A 22,822-nucleotide genomic window follows, 5' to 3' on the forward strand; every position below is an offset into this window, starting at 1 on the left:
TAAGGTGGGCTTTAGAATTAACACACAGGAAAAGAGGATTAGGCAAGGACTATCCCTGTAAGTCAAAACACTGTATGTACAAAATTACTGAGGCTCAAATCTTTGCTAGATTACCCCAGAGATGCTGTGCTTTGTTTGGCTGTGGTATGTGGTAGCATATGACTTCCATATTCTGGCAACCCATTTAGATTAAATCTCTGTCCTTTTTTCATTTACAATTGCAGCGGGCTGATGGGAGTCTCCAGTTATCCTTTCCTTGTGTTTTGATCCAATTTACATATGTAGACATACACTTGCCAGTCAAGACAGCACAAGAAGTTTGAGCAGCAGGAAACTTTTTCACTCTCAAATAAATTGTGCAGTGAGGTACTGGTAATAACATTTGCCTTTTAGATCTGTGATAAAAGCATGTTATTAACCCTATTCAAGTTTAATTTCAGGTGACTTTGGCCAACAGGCCAATAATTGCTTTTGCATGCCTTCTGGTGGTTGCTTCACCCAAAACCAGGCATCTGAATTAGTAAACAGACAGCAGCCACATTTCACAACAGAGATTTTCCTGCTCTCGGCAGTTTAAGACATTAAAAAGATAGTGTCCTTTCTTTTTTGACTTCATTGATTGGGCTACTTTCAATTCATCATGTCCTAATTATTTAATTTGGTAGATTAGGAATGGATGAATGTCTAGATATTCATTAAGTCAGTTGAGAGTATGATACTTAGGAATATGGTTTAATTTAGTCACTTATGCTGACAAGAGGGCTATGGTGGGGTGTCAAAACTGAGTGGACAAGACCTATATGAATGTGATTATGAGATTTCCAGGTATGTACAGAAATGAGGAGGGAGTCCCTTGTATATGTAAATATCAAGAAGTGTGAAATAGGTGGAATTACACTGGAATACCATAGTGCGATACAGAAGCCAAGGACAACAGTTTGAGGTGGCTGGATGGACTTGGAGCAGAAAAAGCTGCAGGTTTGCTGGTTCTCTGAACCCTAACCCTAAATAGAGTAGAATCTCAGTGCTACACCTGAGGTCCCCATCACCTTGGGTGGCCCAGATCAGATAAGTGTTGAGTCAGCCCTGTAGATATCCTTTTGGCATGTCTTTTCTGGTTGTAGTATCCCAGGAGCTGTAGGCTCTGCGGCTACCTGAACCCCCACCTAACCCTAACGACATACTGTTGAGCTCCCAGTGTCTGTGGATTTGAAAGGTGCGAAGACAGCAATGTTAGTGCCATGAAATGACACACTGGGCATACATTTTCCACCCCCAGTATTCCTGGGATTGTGGAATTTATTGCTGTCAAAACCATAACCCTAAACATAAATAAGTCTAGGTTCTGTCCTGAGTTCCCTACCACCAGAAGTGTTCCAGATTAGAAAGGTGTAGATGCAGCAGTTTTGGTGTCCTTTCACTACTTTTCTGCATGTGTATTCCAGCCTTACTGTCTCCGGAGGTATAGGCTCAATGACCCTCTGAACCCTAAATAATTCTAACCACAATGGGATTATGACACTCAGGTGAGATCCCCATTACAGTGAGTGCCCTAGAATGGAAAAATATGGATGCAGCAATTTGGTGCCCTTGCTGTGATTCTCGTGGCGTGCCTTTTCTAGAGCCAGTGTTCCTGCAGCAGTAGGCTCTGTGGCTAGCTGAACCCCAACTCTAACCCTAATGGGATCTTGGTGTTGCTGTTAAGTTCCCAGTCTCCTTGGGTGCTCTAGACTTGAAAGGTATTGGCGCCTTAAAATGATGCACTGGGCACATTTTCCAACCCCAGTATCCCTGAGAATGTGAGCTTTCTGGCTGGCAGTATTGTTAGAGTTCAGTGAATATTTCTGAAGCACAAGGAATGCTTTTTAATATTCCTAGTTTCTGTAAATGCCAAATACACAGTGTAATACCAGCGTCTATTCTGGAAGACAGGCTTAAGCTCAAAATTTTTTCTTCATAACATGGCTTTCTATGTGTAAGGCAGGACGAAATAGGGTGTAAAGTACCTCCTATTCTGAGTTCATTATATTGCAGTGATGTGTAAAGCTCTATTTAATTATGAGTAACTCGTGAGCTAAGCTATTTAAAGTGGACTGATTTGATTCAGGAAATGCTAGTAAAGTTAAAACTGAAACAGAAAAAATACCTCAAACAAAGTAAAAGCAACAATACCCAATTAATCAAACAAACAAACAAAAAAAAAGAAAAACAAAAACAACTCCAAAAAACCCAACCAAACAACCAAACAAAAAACCAAAAAGAATCCCCAATACACAGTGCTGGGACCTTTGTAGCAGCTGAGATGATCTTTACTTCTGGCCAGAAAAACTCCCTAATTGTATGTATACATTAGGGATGGTCTTGGGGTTTTCCCATAGGATGGACCACAATGTGGAAGCACTGCTGTGGACCTGCTGTGAATGTATTAACTAAGTTTTAGATGCTGTAGGTCTCTGTGTCCTGCAGGAAATAAAATGCAAAGCATGCCAAGGAAATTCCCATGGAATGAAATGGCAGATGAAAGTCTGGAGTACCTTCTAATGGCTAATGAAATCAAATTTTTAGGCTTTTGAATAGAGATATAACATGAGCCATCTGTATTGTTTTCTGAATGTTTTAAAAGTTATTACTTAACAGTGACTATTATTGCTCACAGTATGATTAAAATTCATTTGTATTGTTTGATAAGATTGTTTATACTGAAAATCTACTATCAACTGTCTTGCTGATAAAAATTAGACTATGGAAAGGGAATGAAAAAATTAGTATTACACTCTAAAGACATATCTTCTGATTTTTGTCTTAAATTTTCAAAGATTGTGTGATACATCTGATTTTGCAACTATGAGCTTGTATTCACTTGCCTTCCTCTTCTTCTTTACTAGGTCACCATTTTTTTAATATCTCTTTGACAGAGGTTTAAAATTTTCACAATGTCACATTCAATTGCATTACACTTCCTTGATAAATAGCAATAAATAAAAGAGTATTTGTCTTAATATTTTTTGTTCTGAAAAATATTTCACAAAATGTGAAACAACAGAAGATTCTGTATCAATTTTGTTAAATTAAAAATGTAATTGATCAACTCCTTGTCATGCAATATTGAAAGCGTCAAACAGTTGAGGCTAGAATAGGAAACTGTAAATAAATCTTTTTGAAAAACACAAAGAAATACATCAAATAAAACTAATTAGTATTTCTTTCCTTAAACTGAATACAAGTGCTTGAGATGCCATAAAATAAATCCTATAAAAATTGTTACAAGTTCCTATACAAGCCAGGTCATTATCTGAATATATTTTGGGGAAAATACCTAATCACATATTATCCTAAGTTTTAATTATACCATAGAGACACATACACATCTATCTAATGAGCACATAGAATTGTAGAAAGGTTGGAGTAGAAGGGGACCTTTAAAGGCCATCTAGTCTCTAGAGCAGGGACATCTTCCACTAGGCCAGGTTGTGCAGAACTTCACCCAATGTGACTTTGAAAGTTTCCAAGGATTGTGAATCTACCACTTCTCTGGGCAACCTGTTCCAGTGTTTCACCACCCTCACTGCAAAAAAATTGTCTTCCTTACAACTAATCTAAACTGACTCTCTTTTAGTTTAAAGTCATTACAACCTGCTATGTTGCAACAGGTCCTGCCAAAAAGTTTGACTCTATCTTTCTTGAAGACTCCCTTTAGGTACTAGAAGGAATCTCTACAATGAATCTTCAAGATCTTCAATCACAACTATAGATGAGGGGGAATAATTCTACTTTCTTATAGAACCATTTCAAATGCTGGAAGGCTGCTATAAAATCTCCCTGAAACTCTTCTCCAGTATGAGCAACCCCAACTGTCTCAACCTGCCTTCATGGGAGAAGTGTTTCATTGCCCTGGTCATTACTGTAGCCCTGCTCCAGACAGTGTCCAACAGGTCCATGTCCTTTCTGTGATGAGGATTTTTTGCTGAATGCAGGGTCCCAGGTGGGATCTCACAAGAACAGAGCTGAAGGGCAGAATCCCCTCCCTTGAACTGCTAGTTCTGCTCCTTTTGTTGCAGCCTAGGATTAGTTAATTCATCTTGTTTATTTATTTGTTTTACTTACAAGGTTTTCCTGAATTGGCACACTGAACGGTGAGGTTAAAAAAAAAATTAATTGACTTTAGAAATATCTGAGGAATATTTTTTAAGTTGCCAGCAGTAGTAGCTGCTGTTTATTAAAAGCCTTTTAAGCCATGATATTTCAAATATGTAATGCAACAATAGTGATTTGCTACATTCTGGAATTCTAGCTTTCATCTGTGGAAGATATCAGGAATTTTAAAAATCAATACATGGGTTTTTTTTCTTTGGTTGAGTGGTGGTTTTTATTTCTGAGTTTGTTTGTTTGTTTGTTTGTTTGGTGTTTTGTTTATTTGGTTTGTTTTGAGTTTTGTGTTTTTTTTTTTTTTTATGGTAAAAAGACTTTAGAAGAGATGAATATGGCCTGACTAGAGCTCAATTTCAGATTTCTAGAGCTATTCTATTATTCTGAAGTATTGAGGCAATGATTTATTTTAATTAACTCTTATGACTAATTTCCAGGAAATCTAAAAGGATAGACAAAAGAATCTACATATATTTGTAAGATTTTTTAAAAATTTTCCAATTCAATAGAAAATGAAAATAATATGTTTTTATAGATTCAGAAGGAAAGGAAATTTTTAAAAGCTTGAAAAAAGTGATTTGAGAAACTAAGTTAGCTTGTTGCCTAGATTAAAACACAAAATTTTTCCAAATAGTGTTAAAATCATAATATAAAAGCAAATCTTTAATAGCCTTTGAGGTGTACAATATGGTGATATGCACAAGTGATATACCATATTTCTACAATTTTTAAAAAGTTAGTTAATTAGTATATGTATCAAATATTGTCCAATTAGATGAGCAGTTGGTTAGGTAATTTTCCCGATTTCTGCCCCATTGGAGCCCTCCCCTCTGACCTCTTAGCCTTGTACTTTATTGTATTTACAATGTATACTGCAAAACAAAGTTTCCTTGCTAGACTAAAGGCAAGACTAAACAAAGTTTCAAGAACTGATGAGTAAGGGTTTGTTAAAATATAGGAAAAGGGAGGGAAAGTACTACAAATTGTAACTATGTATTAACAGTCTAAAAAGCTGCAAATATATGAAAAATATATAAAAAACTAAAACTCTTTAGGCATCAAACTGAGTAAATTTTATAATTTCACATTTGTTTCATCTTAAATTTTCATGGAAGAATAAAGACACTATTTTTGTCCTAACTATTTGCAAATAATCACACACCTTAAAGATTTGCATAACAAATATGGTGTTTTCAAGCAGAACTTGCTAGGAGAAGACATTTGTACTTTCATCAAGTTTTATTGGTCTAAATTGTCCTTCAGTATTCTCATATGATCTATTGAAGAAAGCTTTTACAGGTATGATGCTTCTGTCTAGATGATAAAGACTTGGACATATTTTCTTGCTTATATAATTTTAGGGACAAAGATTTTACAGTACCATCTGTAGGGAGAGTGGATTTACACTGCAGATGGAGGATGCAATGTAGGATAAAGCAGTTACAGCAGTAGGCTTGTTTAAACCAGTTTCTTGCACAGCTGTTTCTGGGTTGGTATAGACAAATTTGATTTTAAGGCTCAGTTCAAGCTCAAGAGCCATACTCTGTGCTTTTTCTGCCAGATTAAGACTTGCTTGATTTAGAGACATAATGTGGAGGAATCTCTGTAGGCAGAATGTTGGCAAGAGTCTCAGACAGACACCATGTAGGAAGGAAATAAAGGCCTGTATAAATACAGTCTGGCTGTAGAGGACTAAGGACTAAGGTTCATTAAAGAAAATAATTTTGGAAAATATTCTTTTTTGTTAATTTAATAACAAGAAAAATTATAAGAGATTATTGGAGATAAAAACTAAAATATGGTAAACTATTGAGATGTTAGAACCTCAATCTTTACATCAGTGTTCCATGATGCCAGAAGTGCTCTTTATGTTCTTATTATGTTGCAAGTCACTAGCTCAACTTTTTGGGGCAGGACTGACTCTGATGAGTGCAGTGGAGCACAAATGTAGTCTAACCAGGATCTTCAACTCACAGAGACAAGAGGAAGCATCTGGGATCACTGAGCTGACACTGCTGCTCGTTTTTGTTTTTTTTTTTTCAACTTTCTGCAAAGGAATATTTTTAAAAGCACATCTTGTTTATTGACCAGAATGACCTAACAGGTGCTACTTTCAGGTGGTCCCTTTTGGAAGACACAGGAAAGTAAATTTGTTTTCTTTATCTTATGATAACTTCTGGGCGGATATTTCAGAGAAATGTTTGGTCTAGCATATGCGACACTGTAGTTTTTTGATCTCTCTTGAATCAGATTAGAGTAAAAGCAAACAAACGTGGGCAATTCCTCTTTAAGCCTGTTCCAAGAATTTACCATTCCAGTGGTTGCCTTCTAGCATTAAGCAAGATATATAAACACTTTGATGGCTCGATTTCTTTTTCATTAAAGTTTAATTATCTGCCATGCAGTTGCTAGAGATGAAAGTACATATGTGGAGCTTTTAGGATGTTCATGTACAAAGGTTTGAGGAAAGACTATGCCCACATAGCCATTAAGGGAAAGCACTCAAAGAGAGGGAAAGCAATCTGTAGAATTGGAAAAAGAGGCAGTGGTGACCAGCTTGACAATGTAAGAAGAACACTTAAACCTGAGTACACAAGAAAGATAAAAACAAACACCAAATAGTCAAGGTTTTGGGGGCAGCACAAGCAACATAACTGTAGTGCTGTGGATTGGAGCAGAATACCCTCCAGAGAAAGAGAAGATTTTTGAACTAGTAGAAGAAAAGATTATTTTGGCTGCTATCTTTGACATGAAAGATTTAAAAACAGCATAAGAAAGCAGAGGAAAAACTAAGAATGTAGATGAAGCCATCTTTAATCTTTGCTCCTTTATTTTTTGTCTTACTTATTTTTTCCAGTCTTGTGGATGAATAGCCAACATATTTGATTGAGGTCTTCCTATTCAGGGAAAAAAAACATAAGACTTTCTTGAAAAAAGGACAACTTTTTATGCTAAAATATTGCTGAGATTTTGCTGCTTGGGAAACATAACTTTATGATTTTGTAAACAGATGTAATAAATATTAAAAGAAAAGAAACAAAAATGTGCATCTTAAACTAAACAGAAAGCAGTGGAAAATTATGGAGAATAACTATTATTTGTTTCTGTTTTGGTTTTTTTTCTGCGGTGTAAATACAATCACGTTCAAAAATAGGTTATAAATACACCCTGTTGATCAGGGGAATGTGGGACAAATATTGTGGTTTATTTATGATCATGTTTTCATAAATTGGTTTCAATTTTTTTTGTTTTCAAGTTTTAAAATAATTTCATGTTGTTTTATCATATATATACGATGTCATATACATTTGATATGATATATATAAATAATATAATCAAAATAAAAAAATTACAAAATGTTTTCAAATTTTAAAATAAACCCAGATTTAAGTGATGTAAATGACTTTTAGCAATTATGCCTTCTAGAAACTGCATTCTAATCAGCTTAGAGGAAAAAAATCTGCATTGACTGTTAATAGCAGAACAGTTGTGAACCAGGTGTGTTGATTCAAAGTCTGCAGATAAAGTACTTCCAATAATAGGGGAATTATAAAAAATAAGAATGGAAAAGTCTTAAGTTAAAGTATCATGTTATTCAAGGTAGAACAGAAATGAAGTTCTGGTGTTTTGTTGCCCAGATCAGCATCATAGATCTGCATGGATAATCTAGGCATCCTTGGGAGCATAGCAGACTGCCAGAGCTGATCAATCCTGCTTCTTAATCTGGCATAGTACAAAAATTCTCGGCACTCCCTATTCCAAAGTAAGCCTTTTGATACACATCTTTGTTCTCTGATGCATACAGTAACACGCAGAATAAATGAGTCATGAGAGAGTGTGGCTTGGTTAGAAACGCCAAGTGGTGCCTGAGACAGAATACAGCTACTCTCTACAAATACATCCTCCGCATAAAGAAGCAGGAAGGAAAATTACTTTGCCAAATAGCAGACAGTGCTGGCATAGGAAAAAAAATCATTCATTGGTGGAAAAACTCCACTTGAGGACATTGATAGCATTGGACGACTTTGAATTATTTGAAGCATTGGGGAAGAATCGCTACTAACTTTTGCGCCATACTTTCTTACCAGTGAAAGACAGCAAGCTTAATTCTGTCCTCTAAATTTATACCATTTTTTCCAAAAAATTCCCAAACAAATCTTATATTGAGATAGCTTGTCATTTCATTTCATTTTGTTCTGTTCCTACTCCTAAAATCCTTTTCTCAGTCTCTGCCCTTTCCATAATGCTTTATTTATAATCTGTTTCAGGAAGACACTGATTTGTAACAAGGAAAAATTATACACTGGGAGTCAGGTTTGGACTCCAGTGAATAGCAATAAACACTGTCTATAGAAAAAGGAAAGAGAAGACAGATTGCATTAGGTATTACAGCATAGGTCATTTAATGCCTAAGAAATCAGTAGTACGATTTTGAGAACTGTGGGATTGACTGTGGCTGGATGCCAGACACCCAGCAAAGCCTCTCTATCATTCTACTCCACAGCTGGACAAAGAAAAGAATATATTATGGAGGGTTTGTGAGTTGAAGTAAGGACAGAGAGAGATCATTCACCAAATACTACCACAGGCAAAACCAACTCAAATTAGAGATATTAATTGAATATATCACTAAAAAAATTATAGGCTAATAAGAAGTAAAATAAGCCTTCAAAAACACCTTACTCCTACCCTTCCCTCTTTCCCAGCTCTACCTCCTAGCCCTCAGTGGTGCAGGAGATGGGGAAGGGGGGTTATGGTCAGTTCATCACATGTTTCTGCCATTGCTTGGGGAGAGGAGTCCTTCCCCAGCTCCAACATGGGACAGGTTTCCATGCAGTGGACTCCTTCAAAAACAGGCTGCTCCTGTGTGGTCCCGCACAGGGTTGGAAGATCTACCAGGAAACCTGCTCCAGTGTGAATTCCTGTCTCCACAGATCACATGTCGCTGCCAGAACCTTGCTCCTCTGTAGATTTCCCATGGGTTCACAGCCTTTTCTCAGGCAACCACCTGCTCCGGTTTGGGTCTCCTCCAGAGGCTGCAGGTGGATTTCTGCATCCCTGAGGGCTGCAGGGGAAGAAACTTCTTCACCATGGTCTTCACCATGTACTGTCAAGGAACCTCAGCTCAGGCACCTGGAGCACCTCCTCCCTCTCCTTCTCCACTGACCTTGGTGTCTGCAGAGCTGGTCATCTCACATTCTTATCCTCTCTTCTCTGGCCAGAAATAGGTCTTCAAAATAGCTTTTTTTTTTTTTCCTTAAATATGTCATCACAGAGGAATTGCAACATTTTTTGATTGACCCAGTCTTGACCAGCAGCACATCTGAATTGGAGCTGGCTGACACTAGACATGGCTCTGCTGGATATGGAGGAAATTTCTGACAGCTTCTCACAAAACCACCTCTGTAGCCCCTAGCTACCAAACCTGGCCATGCAAACCCTGTATGAGAATAAATAGGATTTGGACCACAAGAAAGGGCTAGAGAATAAAATTATAGTTTAAGAGGAAACCCAGAGATTTGGTGACTGGTTTTCAGTCCTCCTGTTTGCAGCTTATCTTTGACAGAAGTTTAGATTAAGTCAAATGATGCCATTCCTTTCAGAAGAAGATTATTTACTTTAGAATTTCACTCCAAATCAGTCTGAAACTGTTATCCTGTTATCATTTACCTAGTGTGTGTGCAGAAATATTGTCCTATTTGATTTCAGCAAATTTGGTCAGAGAACTAAAGTTATGACACTTGTCTAAACAAAGCAACTGTCAGCTCATATCACAAGCTCCTTCTAAATAAAGACCTGCACAACTCCAAAATTTGTTTTTCTTTATTGAGTCCAAGCCTTTCCACTGACTTTATTCATTCTTTCCAAAAACACTAGAAAATGTAATATATTACTCAACTGTGACCCAGCATGTCCTAAGGTGCATATTTAATTGATGTAAATAAATGAGATTCTAGTCTACCCAAATGCTGATGTTTTGATTTAATAGAAACACTGTTTACCTTAAAAGTTGTCATTACTGACATGATTATTTTCCCTGGAGGCTCTGATGATAATCTGGAGGACAACTGCTAGAAGCCTGCTTAGTATCTGCAGATTCCTTGGGCAATGAAACTATTTGATTATGGAGTAAAAGGAGAAAATATTTAACATGTTTGCTGCTTTCTGTGGTTTACTTTAATATACATGTTCTCTTATGTTGAAAGAAAGAGTTTTGAAAGTGCATTAGTTTCATGCTTGCATAAATGCAAATGTTTTTAGATAAAATTACAGCGTTAAACTCCGGTATTACTAGGTTTTAAATTAAAATCAACCAGATACTGGGAACTTGCTATTATTTCAAATTAAAATCAAGTATAAATGTATATTTTGCAGTGCTCAGAGCTAGAATAACTGTTGTAGATATTTCCTTATGCTTTTGATATCAGCTGTCCCTCTAGTTTTCTTCCTGGATATCAATCTTGAAAACCAATACACATATAAATTCTATTTCACTTCTTTCTGCCTTTAGGTGGTATCCAGTTTTATCAACAGGAATTCATTTTATAAAGGTCACTGACTTAATGAAATAGTTTTCAATGTTTATGCCCATACCTTCCTTTGAAAAATAGATTTACCTTAACTAGGTATTCATCAATAAAAATTAACTGGATATATTAAATGCCATATCATTGCATGGAAAAAAGAAATGAAAAATGTGCTGTTATTGCTCTGAGGAAAACAAAAAAAGAAGAAGGGGAAAAAAAAGAGGTAATATGCTGCATCAAAAGAAAGGAAAAACTAAAATATTTTATGGGTTGGACATTGAAAGACCCTAGCTTACTCCTGGTGGATGATCCTCCCTGTGGTTGTTGGAAGCTAAACAGTAGGATAGGTTTTGACAAAAATTCCATTTCTCTTTAAAATATATATGCCACATATATTTTAAAGCTAATGATGTTGGAAAATTTGAGGTAAATTAAAGAAGAAAAATGATCATACCACTATCAGTTTTCCCCAGTTAAAGCCACCCTAGCAAGAATTGTGGGTGACACTAGGCTTCTAGTAAAAACATAAAATAGGAGATAAAAGGGAGTTGATTTCTGAAATTATTACCCATTCAGAAGTTGAAATTAGTTATTATAAGTCTACAATTGTTTCAGTATTTTTGAGAGTTTAGATAGGAAATGAAAACATAGACCAGTCAAGCTGTCTTTCATTTAAAAAAATCAAATGTGATCAAAAGAGCAAAAATTCTAGAGTTTCTTCTTCAAAGACCCTCTCTTAGTATTGAAGTACAATAGAGGAAATATAATCTTGATGATTAAAGTACATATCAGACCCAGCATAGGATGATAAAATCCATTATGAACAAATCTTTTGTTTCAAATAATCTGTGATTTAATTCTTCCATATGGAATTAACTCTTTGTGTACCTCATATTTACAGTAAAATTAATGGTCTCTGCTTGCACAAAGTATTGTTAGTGATGTTTGTGACAAGATATCAAATTCTAATACTATTCACTGAGGTTATTTTATATATTCCATACAGGAAGAGAATAAAATTTAATATGAAATGCACTTAATTTAAGATATTTTGTATTTCATGAGATCTTTGATTTAGCAGAGTGATACCAAATATGCAAAGAATACAGTATAAATTTAAGTTACACTTTATAAAATGCAGTAATTGCAATATACAATTCAATCTCAACACATGATTCACAGAATGTTTGAAATTGGAAGGGTCCTCTGGAGGTCATCTGGTCTGAGCCCCTGCTTGAGTATAGACACCTAGAGGCAGATGTCCAGGACCATGCCCAGGGAGCTCCTGAATATCTCTAAGGATGGAGAACTCATAACTTCTCCAGGCAACTTGTGCCAGTGCTTATTCACCCTTACAAAAATGTTTCCTGATGTTCAGGACAAAGCTCCTGTGTATCAGTTTGTGTCCATTGTCTCATGTCCTCTTACTGGACATCAGTGAAAAGAATTTGCTCTGTCCTCTCTGCAACTTCCTTTCAGTAATTTATGTACATTAGTTAAGACCCCTTTGAGCCTTCTCTTCTCTAGGCTAAGCAGTCCCAACTCTCTCCATCACCAGGTGAGACTGATTGACATGTGATTCCCTGGGGCTTTGTTCTTGCCCTCCCTTAAAATATGAGTTACTTTCCTCCAGTCTTTGAGCGCTTCCTCTTGTTGCCAGGATTACTGAAAGTTACAAAGATTACTGAAAATGCCCTGGCAATAACATCTGTCAGCTCTTTCAGCACTTGTGGGAGTATTCCATGGAGGGCTCATGGACTTCCCCAGCAACCAGTGACAGGACAAGAGGACACGGTCTTAATCTATGCCAGGAGTAGTTTAGGCTGAACATCAGGGAACCAATTCTTCACAGAAATAGTGATTGGCCATTGGAATGGGCTGCCCAGGTAGGTGGTGAAATTACTGTCCCTGGATGTGGTTAAAAAAAGACTGGACATGGCACTCAGTGCCATGGTTTAGTTGATAAAATGATATTAGGTCATAAATTGAACTCAATGGTCTCAAAGCTCTTTTCCAAATGAGTGAATTCTGTGATTCTATGATTTATGTATGTCCATTCCTAAACTACAATAAGCATATTTGCCTATTTCTCCCTTCATGCATTTTTGGGGAGTTATTGGTCAGTCACAAAAGAAGAAAGCAGTTTCTATACATATGTAAACTAGAAAGAAATTGTTGTTAGATTACAGTATTAAAAATTGCCAGATGATATGCATTCAAAAAAAATTGAAATTGCCAATAAGGGCTTTGCTGCTTTGAAACATGATGTTTCTGGAGTCAAAGCTGTTTTTCCTCTTTGAAAATTCTTTATTTCTCTAGTTTGATTATAGTACTAAGAATTCGTTACCACAGTAACAGAACAAGACAGCAGATATTTTTGCTGACTTTTACTAAAATGTGAAAACATTGCTAATGCACAGCAGTTGCTGAGATTTAAAACACATCTAATTTGCAGGTGATACAAAATGCTTTCAGCAAATTTAGTACTACGAAGTTTATGATACAAGTCAGATAGTAGTTCAAGTGAGAGAAACCTATGGAAAATGCATATAGATTAGAGATAAACTACTTATTTAATAAACCCTCATCACAAAAAGAAAACCCAACCAACCAACCAACCAAAAAAGAAAAAAGACCCAGCACAACCCCAAAAACCTCCAAAGCCAAACCAACCAAAAACCAAAAAAAAACCATTAAAAACAAATAAGCTTAATTTGTACTTGAGAAATCAATTTCTATGCATGTAGGGTGTGATCAGTAGCAAGTAGGGAGACAACCAAGCATGAGATGTGCCTTTCTTGAATGTGGCATTCATTTTGCATAAACTTACTAGATCTCCTTAGATGGTTTTAATTGTTCTGACCCTAGGTCAAGAACGAGGAACTAGATAATTGTTCTGTGCTCATTTGCAGCTTGATTAGTCTAATGCCATACAGCTGTGCATCACCATATAGGTTGAGATTTCTAACTGCTCCAATGGGTAGTATTAAGAGAAGTTAAGCCTGAAAAAGAAGACTTATCTCTTGCCCTTCTATTACTGCTCACCCTAGAAAATTAAGCATAATCTGACCTCAAGATAATTAAGTAATTTAAATGTATCATATACTTTGAGTCATTATCTCTTTTACATATTATTTTTACACCTGACTTCAGAATAATTACTGTCAATTCACCATGGTACAGAAGCAGACTCAAGTCTAAATTGATTTGGGTGTAAAAAAATGATCTTCCTGGAGGAGACTGAGTACTGCTAACTTTGACTTATGCTTTTGCCAGAAACATCGTATGTTGGTCACTCCACTTTGCACAGATAAATTTCTGTTTTCACTTGGCCATATTGCTATCATTGTGGAGCAAACATGCTGACAAAATAGTTTGTTAATTTAACTCATGTCTAAAACAATTGGGTTTGGGATGTCCAAACGGTAACTGAAATACATCAAGGTTGGATGCCAAGGATGCTAAAGGATTCTTAAGGTTGATAATTAATCTTTTGCCAAAACAAGACTAAAATTCCACCAGAGTTCTCTTCTTATAATATTGTTACCAGCATAAGTTGACATAATATATTTGATTCTTCTTTAAAAATCACTGAAACTATTTTGTATTTCTAACTAAATTATGCTTTACTGTACATTTATTATTCTAGAGCAAAATTTCAGCCATTTCCAGACCACAACAGACAAAAGCTGTTAGTTAAAGATTAGAAAATGTTTATTTAACAGCAAAGAAAATCTGTATTTTCATGGACATATCTAAGTATCTAATGTAAAAAGGAAATAAATCATCAAATCATTGTTCTGCAGAAGTATTTTTTCCTTTACCTGTCAGTTCATAACCTGTAAACTATATTCTGGTTCTAGAAAGATGTTTACATGTGTTTATGCACTTGTACAAGTAATATCATTTGGACTCCTGTGTTTAGAGTAAAATGAGTGCAAAAATATTTTGGGCTTCAGTTTAGTAAAAGATGTGAGAAAGTAACAGTCTCCTGGCTGAAATAAAACTGGAGACTTTTGAAAAATAAGTAAATTGATGAAAAATTGCACAGCAAGATAAAGATTGATTGACTAATTTAAGTTTTCAAAAATTAAAATAAAAAATTTCAGCGTCCTTTGCTTTAAAGAGATTATAACATACTGATGCTTATTTCTAATTTCCTTAGACTAATGTAGACAAATCTATCTCACACAGTTGTACTCCTTACCGTCAATTTATAAAAAAGACATTCATAAACACATTTTTAATGTAACTTTGCCTCTTGTTGCCTTTAATATCAGAATCATGTTTGGTTCCCACCTTGTGAGCATGCATGCATAGGTAGAGCAGGTTGTATAGTATCACCTTAGGAGCTCCAGGATATTCTGTGACTTCCAGCTGTTAGTCTAGGCAAAACTTCAGCAAAACTTCCCTCAAGGTTTTACATCATCTGTCAGTCTGGTGCAGATGTCTCAGATACTTGGATGTCTCTGATGGAATGATCCGCCTCTGTTTAGGCTCCTGAAATCTCACCTGACAAATCTGAGCAGATGAAATCTTAGCTGCAATGTGTGGGCTCAGGATTCACACTGTATAACTGAATTTCCCTGACCAGGTCCAAAAGATTTCAAATGGGAAGTAAGTTGTCCAATTCTTCACATAGTCAGGAAAAGGACTTGTAATAATGAGAAACAGGACAGCAGGTGAGATTTTGGACCAGGGGATAGGAAAGAATAAAAGATTCTGGGGCAGGAGCCAAAAATCATCAACTGGTTATTAATATTGATAGATATGGAATTTAAAACAAATAGTATAATTAGGAATGAATTAGCAAGATCTTTGTCAGGGAAGGCAAAAATCTTGGCATAGGAAAACAATAAGATGGAAACTAATGACCTCTCAATTCCTTTTACCTTTTTTTTCCAAAATTAAGATTTTAATTTTGAGGGGGTTTTTGTTTGTTTCTTTGTGTGGTTTTTTTTAATCTAAAAAAATTCCACCAGGATTTTTCCTGTGTTGCTAAATTCCACTTTTTCAGTATTTTGATGGACATAATAGCTCATATCTGAACTGTTAATATTTTATATATTTGGGCTATAAGAGTTATTTTACAAAAGAGGCTAGTATCTCCTGAGTCTCAACTGTGTGTTTTGTACAGAGTTCTCGCCCAGAGGAGTCTAGATTCTAGTTGGGCTTAGACAAAACAATTTGAAGATCAGAGTAAAAGACCTAGTTGTGGCAGAAGCCTGGGGATCTGGAAATTTGCTCCATCAGTAACACAAATGCCTAGGGGCTGATTTAAAGACAAGAAAAAAAAAGGGTTTATGAAAAGGTAGATAGTTTTGTTCCACAAGGAAAAAAAAAAGGCAAGAAGTAGGAAAAAAAAGTTAAAATTTGCCAGCTCTACTGATTATTTCACATTTGCAACAATCACATTAATTCGCAACGGTCTCCCATCAGCTGACCTGCTTAAGTGCATGCTTGTTGAATTTTTCACCATTACATTTTCCATCATGTGTGGAAAAACATTTCTTTATTCTTCAGTTCTTCTTTGAAATCTCTTTAAAAGTTTATAGTAACCTTGACCACCTGCAGATAGAGGTGTGATAATGATTAATGTAGTGCTCCATGGTCTCTGTACTGCCTATAACATTCTTGCTGTAATCACGTGGTATGCACATCTGGTTTCAGTAGCTATTGGTTGACTCTACCTCTTTAAGCCAACAATTTGTCATCTTTAAAAAGAAAAAATGGGAATTCATTAATTTATTACATAGTCTATCAAGTTTTCTACCCAACAAAGTACCAATAATGATCAAAACAGAAACTAAAACAAAATATTTTGGGTGTGTACTTTCTCCCAGAAGAGAAACTAACACGTAGCATTAAAATAGATTAAAAACCTAAGAATAATAGTAAATCAAAAGAATAAAGTTGATTACTTTGCTGAAAAATAAGAGGAATTTTTGGATTTTTTTAAGACCCGAGGTGCAACTGAAAAATGGCAATAATATTTCACAGATATTTTTATTAATATTATAATCTAAAGCAGGGAACTCAGTGTGACCTTGAATAACTAAACATCATCCTAGTGATACAATATTTCTTTTTGATATATTCCTTTTTGTAGATTTATTCCTATAATTGTTCCTAAAAGCAATTTTTTTCAGAATTAAAAATACTATACAAATTGTTTCCCAATATGTAAAAAGTTTCTGGAGGAAAGATGAATCACAGTAGCATGGTTTTCCGGGAAAGGGAAAGGGAAAGGGAAAGGGAGAGGGAGAGGGAAGGGAAGGGAAGGGAAGGGAAGGGCCAAGATACAAATTTGTCTATACAGGACGGAAGGATAGTGTAATACTTTTGCAAGGGAAGGGAAGGGAAGGGAAGGGAAGGGAAGGGAAGGGAAGGGAAGGGAAGGGAAGGGAAGTTCTACTTCTGTTCAAGTGATACATACAAGAAACAACAGGTAAGTAAATAGGGGGATTTTTTTTAGAATAGCAATTGCAGCAAATACAATAAGTGATGTCTGTTTATATCTGTTTTTCCTGCTGTTACCTGCAACATCATTCAGATTAGATTACTCTGAACCATGGTTAATAAAATCAAAATTGAATCTATGACAAAATGGGGTACATAGGAGTGGACATTATTATCTCCGCTTCTACACATCATTTTTGGGCCAGACATGTCAAAGAAATTTAAGTAGCAAAAAACCATCAAAAATTCAATTTTGCATATTGTAATTTGTTTTTCAGTGCAGGGAAGTAATTTTCTTGAGATCCATTTATAATCCAATATACAAATGGCAGGTCAAACACAGGTCTCTCAACCTTTCTCCATGGGTGTATGATCACATGATATCTTGGGTTATTAGCTAGACTGCAAAATCATCCTGTGCCAATTAGTGTCTTTTAAGGGCTGACCTGTCTCCTGATTCTTGTTTTGGAAAAGATCATGCCAAGTGGCTTTGTGTAATTGACTAATATAAATCTACATTCAAGTAACTGCATAAGATGCCTTGTATTCTAACTCTAATGCTTAATGACTGCATTCTCTGAAAACACTTAAGAACAGTTCACTGTGCAAGATGACTTCCGCATGAAATGGCACCAATGGAATCCCAGCTGATTTTTCAAAATTACCTTAGAAAAACACTCAACCAGGTTAAACATGCACTCACACAAATTCAGTATATAGAAACTAAATTGTATTGTGTGCAAGAGAGAGGTCATAATGCAAGTTTTCAATGGTTTCTAGCCATTACAAATACACGATGGGGTATAGCTATAGTGGCCTGTAGTTTCATAGGTACCAGCTGAAGCTGTATTCCAGTATAGTCAGCTTATTTGAAAGGGTTTCAGATCACTGTGGACATATTCATCCTGTGTGCTGGAAAACCAGTGCTGCCAAGAGATTAATGAAGAGCTCAATTTGTTCTTTTCAGTTTATAAAACAGTTAAAAAACAGTGGTTCTAAGACTTTCATACATTATGCAAAAAATAATTCTGGATCAAATTAATAGTCAAATTGACATTTAAAGACAGTAGATTTAAACAAAGATTTGGCTTCTTCTCCCTGGCAAGGACAGGAGGACATGGGGTCAAGCTGTTTCAGAGAAGGTTCAGGTTGGACATGGGAACAGACTGCCCAGAAAAATGGTGGACTCACCATTCCTGGAAATGTTTAAGAAACAACTGTATGTGGCACTTACTGGATGGTTCAGTTTAAGCTGCCGTTCTGTCAAAGGTTGAACTTGATGATCTTGAGGTCTTTTCCAACTTTTATGATTCTATATTCTCTTTTTTGTTCATTGGCAGTGTGTCTAAAAATTCATTTGGATGAAATTTTTCTTTCAGTAATACCACTGTAATTCTGATTCTACTGACATCAGCCCAATTGACTCATGCCAGAATTGACTGTTAGGCTCACACCTTGTTAAAAATCTGTTTACACCCTTTTATGTATTACAATGAAATTGCCACTAGAAACCTGACACAGTGTAAATTATAAACTGAAATGGCAGAAAAGAGTAGCATAACAGTTAAAGCAACTAAAAAAGACAGTGTGACTATTCAAGTGGTAAAGAGATCTATTCTTAATTTAATTGCAGTTTTCTGTAAAAGATTAGTATGTACCTGACCAATGTAGAATTGTGTCAGTAAAGAGGGCAAAGTCTGCAGCTCACAAAGCCTAAGTGAATGTAATGGTGGTTAATTATGTCCCTTTTCTGAGTTTCTCAGCAGAATTTTGTGGGCTTTTTTTTTGTCTAATGCACAGGGTATAAAGTGCTGATGTGTTTACATTTCCCTTCAAGTGCTGTTTTATGCAGTGAAAAGATTTTTTTTGCCTTTGCTTGTACTGCTTACTTACATTTATGATAACTGAGCCACCCATGTTCTCAACCTTTGCTCTTCTCTCAGTTGTCACATCACACACTTGTTCAGTGGCCCAGAAAACCTACTGCCATGTGTTGTACAAGAGAAATGTTAATGGGGAGAACCACAGATTTTAAAGTAACAGCATGTCTGTTTGGGAAATAGGATTAATTCAGAATTTCAATTTTGAATTCTGCAGTTGGCTTCTCTGGGCTATGAGGACATGAAAAAGCTGCACAAGAGCAGTGCTGGCAGACTCTGCTATTTTTACCTGGAGTCAATAGAACAGATGACCTTTCTTTTTAAGAAAATGCCATTTTTGTGATGTGCTCCAGCTTCTATCACACATTGCCAAGGTGACTTTTAATGCAGTCCTTCACAGAGTTTGGTTGTGCACTGAAAAGAGTAGCTCCTTACAATATTCCTCAATATTGGCGCAGTATTTTCTCACCTGTCAGGGAGGTTACACACATTGGTTTTTAACTTAAGGCTGAAAAATGAGGAATCTTCTATAACAGAACTCGTGGTATGTGGGAATCTGGTTAGCAGAATCACTTTTCTCTCTTATATCTGCACTCAGGATGAAAAGTGAAATGTGAGCTAATAAAACCGAGTGGTAGCTCAACTGGAAAGTCTGAGGGCTGATTTAGGTCAGGAATCAGGATTCATCATCTGAGAGTTTGCAGTACAGTAGAGTCTGAAGTTTTGATTCTGACACAGATTTAGCCAAGTTTATGTGCTGCTTTGGTAAATGTATAAAAGCTGAAGAAACTAAGTAATGGATGTGGGCTGGTTTTCTGTTAGTTTTTGGTTTTGGTTGGGTTTTTTTGTTTGTTTCTTTGTTTGGTTTTGTTTTGTTTTGTTTTTTTTAAATTTGTCTACACTTGTGGTTGTGTATAGCACTTTAGAAATAGAAGATGCACCTGAAGTTTATGCATTTTACTTGGACATAATACTAAAAAAAAAATAGTAATAAAATAATATAATTCTATATGGGTTAGCTATCTTATATATTTTATTAATCTTTTCTTGTAGTTCCAGAGCATTAGGGTTTTATATTTATGCTGTCATATGAAGAAGCATTTTCGCTATATTATTATAGCTATAATAGTTATAGTTAATATTATAAGTTCCAGGTTAGATGAGGCATGTTATTAAAAGAATAATGTTTTTTGGTGGGGCAAATAAATAAGTGTAGATTTAGTGACATCAAGTAAAGAAATTTCTCATTTCACTGGAATCCCCCACCAATTTTCTTTATTGAGTCCCTCTAATTCTCCACCTCAATACCAGACACTCCCATTTTATTGAGTCATTTTGAAAGGGTGGGTGAGAGAGGAAAAAAATAAACAACAAAAGCCCAGAATATGCTAAGCCATACAATTTTTTCCATCAGAACATTTCAAAATAATTTACATGGACACGTATGGGGAAACTGAGGAAACACAATGACTACTGCTAACCACCTTTTCTGTACTTTTGTTTGTTGCTCCCTTTGTTAGTTTGCAAGTATTTCATTAGCAGTATAAATTGAAGGAAAACCAGAACTGAAATCCTAGACAATTGCACTAAGAATCAAAGAGGAAAGGAGATCCCAGAGGAAAAACTATGACTCCAGATGTTTACAGTGAACTCCTACAAACTGTGTAACAGTGACTTAGGCCAGTGCAACTGTTCTTAACCATGCAGAAGAAACCAAATTTCAGGAAAGCAAGTGGACAATAAAAATTTCCATTAAAAAAAGGTAGAAGTGTATACTTGTAATTACCACAGAACTAGTGGAATTTTAGGGTAGAAAAACAAGGAAAAGCATCTGAAATGAGAATAACACCAAAGTTTACTGTAAAAGAGACAATAAGCTTATTTAATTTATTGTAATTTCTGTCTTGAAAATATCAAATTTACGGATCTTTTGAATTAGCTTTAGAAGGGATTTCTGTCACTACTAGACTCATTACCTGTAAATTTTGTCATTAGCAGGCAAGCAAAAGCTAAGTTTTAAGTTTAAGTTGAACTTAGCTGGTGCTGTAAGCTCAGAACCTGTAAGAATACAAACAAGGTTTAATTTTGCTGCCAGGAAGTCGAAAAGTGAAAGATTGAGTGTTGTAGAGAAAGTGGCCTGGGAAAAAGATTATTTTGATTTCTTTTGGACTGTGGATAGAGAGAAACTGCTGTATATTGCATGCCCCCAAAAATATCAATTATCCAAAGTCTCTTCTTTGATGGTACAGAACTTTACTCACATCTGATGCAAGTCTGAGTGTAAAAGGACCATTGTTGTCTTGGTGGTTTTAGGCATCTGCTTCTTCAATAACTTCCTACTGTGTCTGCTGTCATATCAGACCTGACTGATCATCCAGGTGTCTGGGGATAATAAAGAAAAGAAATGTAATGGGAAAATCAGCAGAATCTCTGGCTTTCCTCTAAAGACAGCCTTCTAGAAGTCTATTAAATGTGCAAAACCACTTATTGTTTTTTCAGCAATCAGCCTAAATGTCTGGGGTGTGACACAGAAGAAGGTTGAGGAAACTGCACTAGAGTTTCTTAGATCAGCTAAATATAGGGACTTCGTAAACAATTTTTGTTCACCCAACACTTCTTAGAATCTTTGTTTCTAAATAAATTTGAGAATTTTCTACATTAGCTCTTCTTTTTAGTCTGATTGAAAGTTTTTATAATTTTCAGTATTCACTCTGAAAACTTGCTTGTAACACATAGACCAAGAACAGAAAAATATTTTTTGGCTTGTACATCTGAACAAATCTTCCACAATTTGAATACTTGAAATTTGAATTTGAATTCTTGAAATGAAATTTCAAGAATACTTGAATACTTGAAATGAAAGGTGAGTCACAAACCAGGAGTTTTAGGAAGAAAGGCTCTTTTAGTTTTTGTTGTTGTGAGTGGTTTTTTGATAATGCAATAATGATAAAAATAGCAATAAGAATTGCTTTCAGATATTAAGAAAAACAGATTTACTGTCATAGAGACATTATAAACTAATGTCTTCTGCTAACTAACTACTGACAGATTTGAGCAAGTTATTGAGTACTCTGACAAAGTCTAGGAAAAGTACTATGCACGATTACTTAACTTTTATATTAGTAGAGGAATGGTGTCTACATGCCTAGTAGAATAGTCATGAGACCAGATCTATAAAATTGTTCTGAACTGATGCAGTCTTGCTTAAATCGCTGTAATTATTTTAGTTTCTTGAGCAAATCTCCCCTCTTCTGTACTTCACAGAGTAATGTGAGGGTTAAGTTATCAGCCTCAATTGTACAGAAGAGGAGAACAGCGAGTAATCAGTTAGAGTTCAATTAGCCCTGCAATTAGGTAGATGATCTGTCTTGCCACAAAATATTCCTCAATATTTGCAGAATTCTTGTCTGCTATTTCTATCCAAACCATTTCACCAGGCCTAACTAACCTCATAGATCTTACAGCCAAGGAACCAAGCACTTGTTTTCCCACAGCTGATCTGCTTTTTATTTTGGCTTTTTTTTTTTTTTCTACAGAGTAAACTGAGGCTCAAGTCCTCACTCACGTGCTTCATACATCTCCTAAATTTAGTTCTAAACCTCAGGCTCTACATTTTGCTACCAAGCCAATATATATTTTGATCTGCCAGAACAGGCATCATAACATAATGAGAGCAAAGTTTTGGTTTGAAACCTGTTCCTGCTAAAATCAAGTTTTAACATGAGTCAATAAAGTAACCCACAACATACATGAGATTGGTCTGCTTGATCTAATGGCCTGACAATTTCTATCAAACACCAAAACAACACT

The sequence above is a fragment of the Geospiza fortis genome, unplaced genomic scaffold, assembly GCF_000277835.1.
Source record: "Geospiza fortis unplaced genomic scaffold, GeoFor_1.0 scaffold366, whole genome shotgun sequence".
Classification (NCBI taxonomy): Eukaryota; Metazoa; Chordata; class Aves; order Passeriformes; family Thraupidae; genus Geospiza; species Geospiza fortis.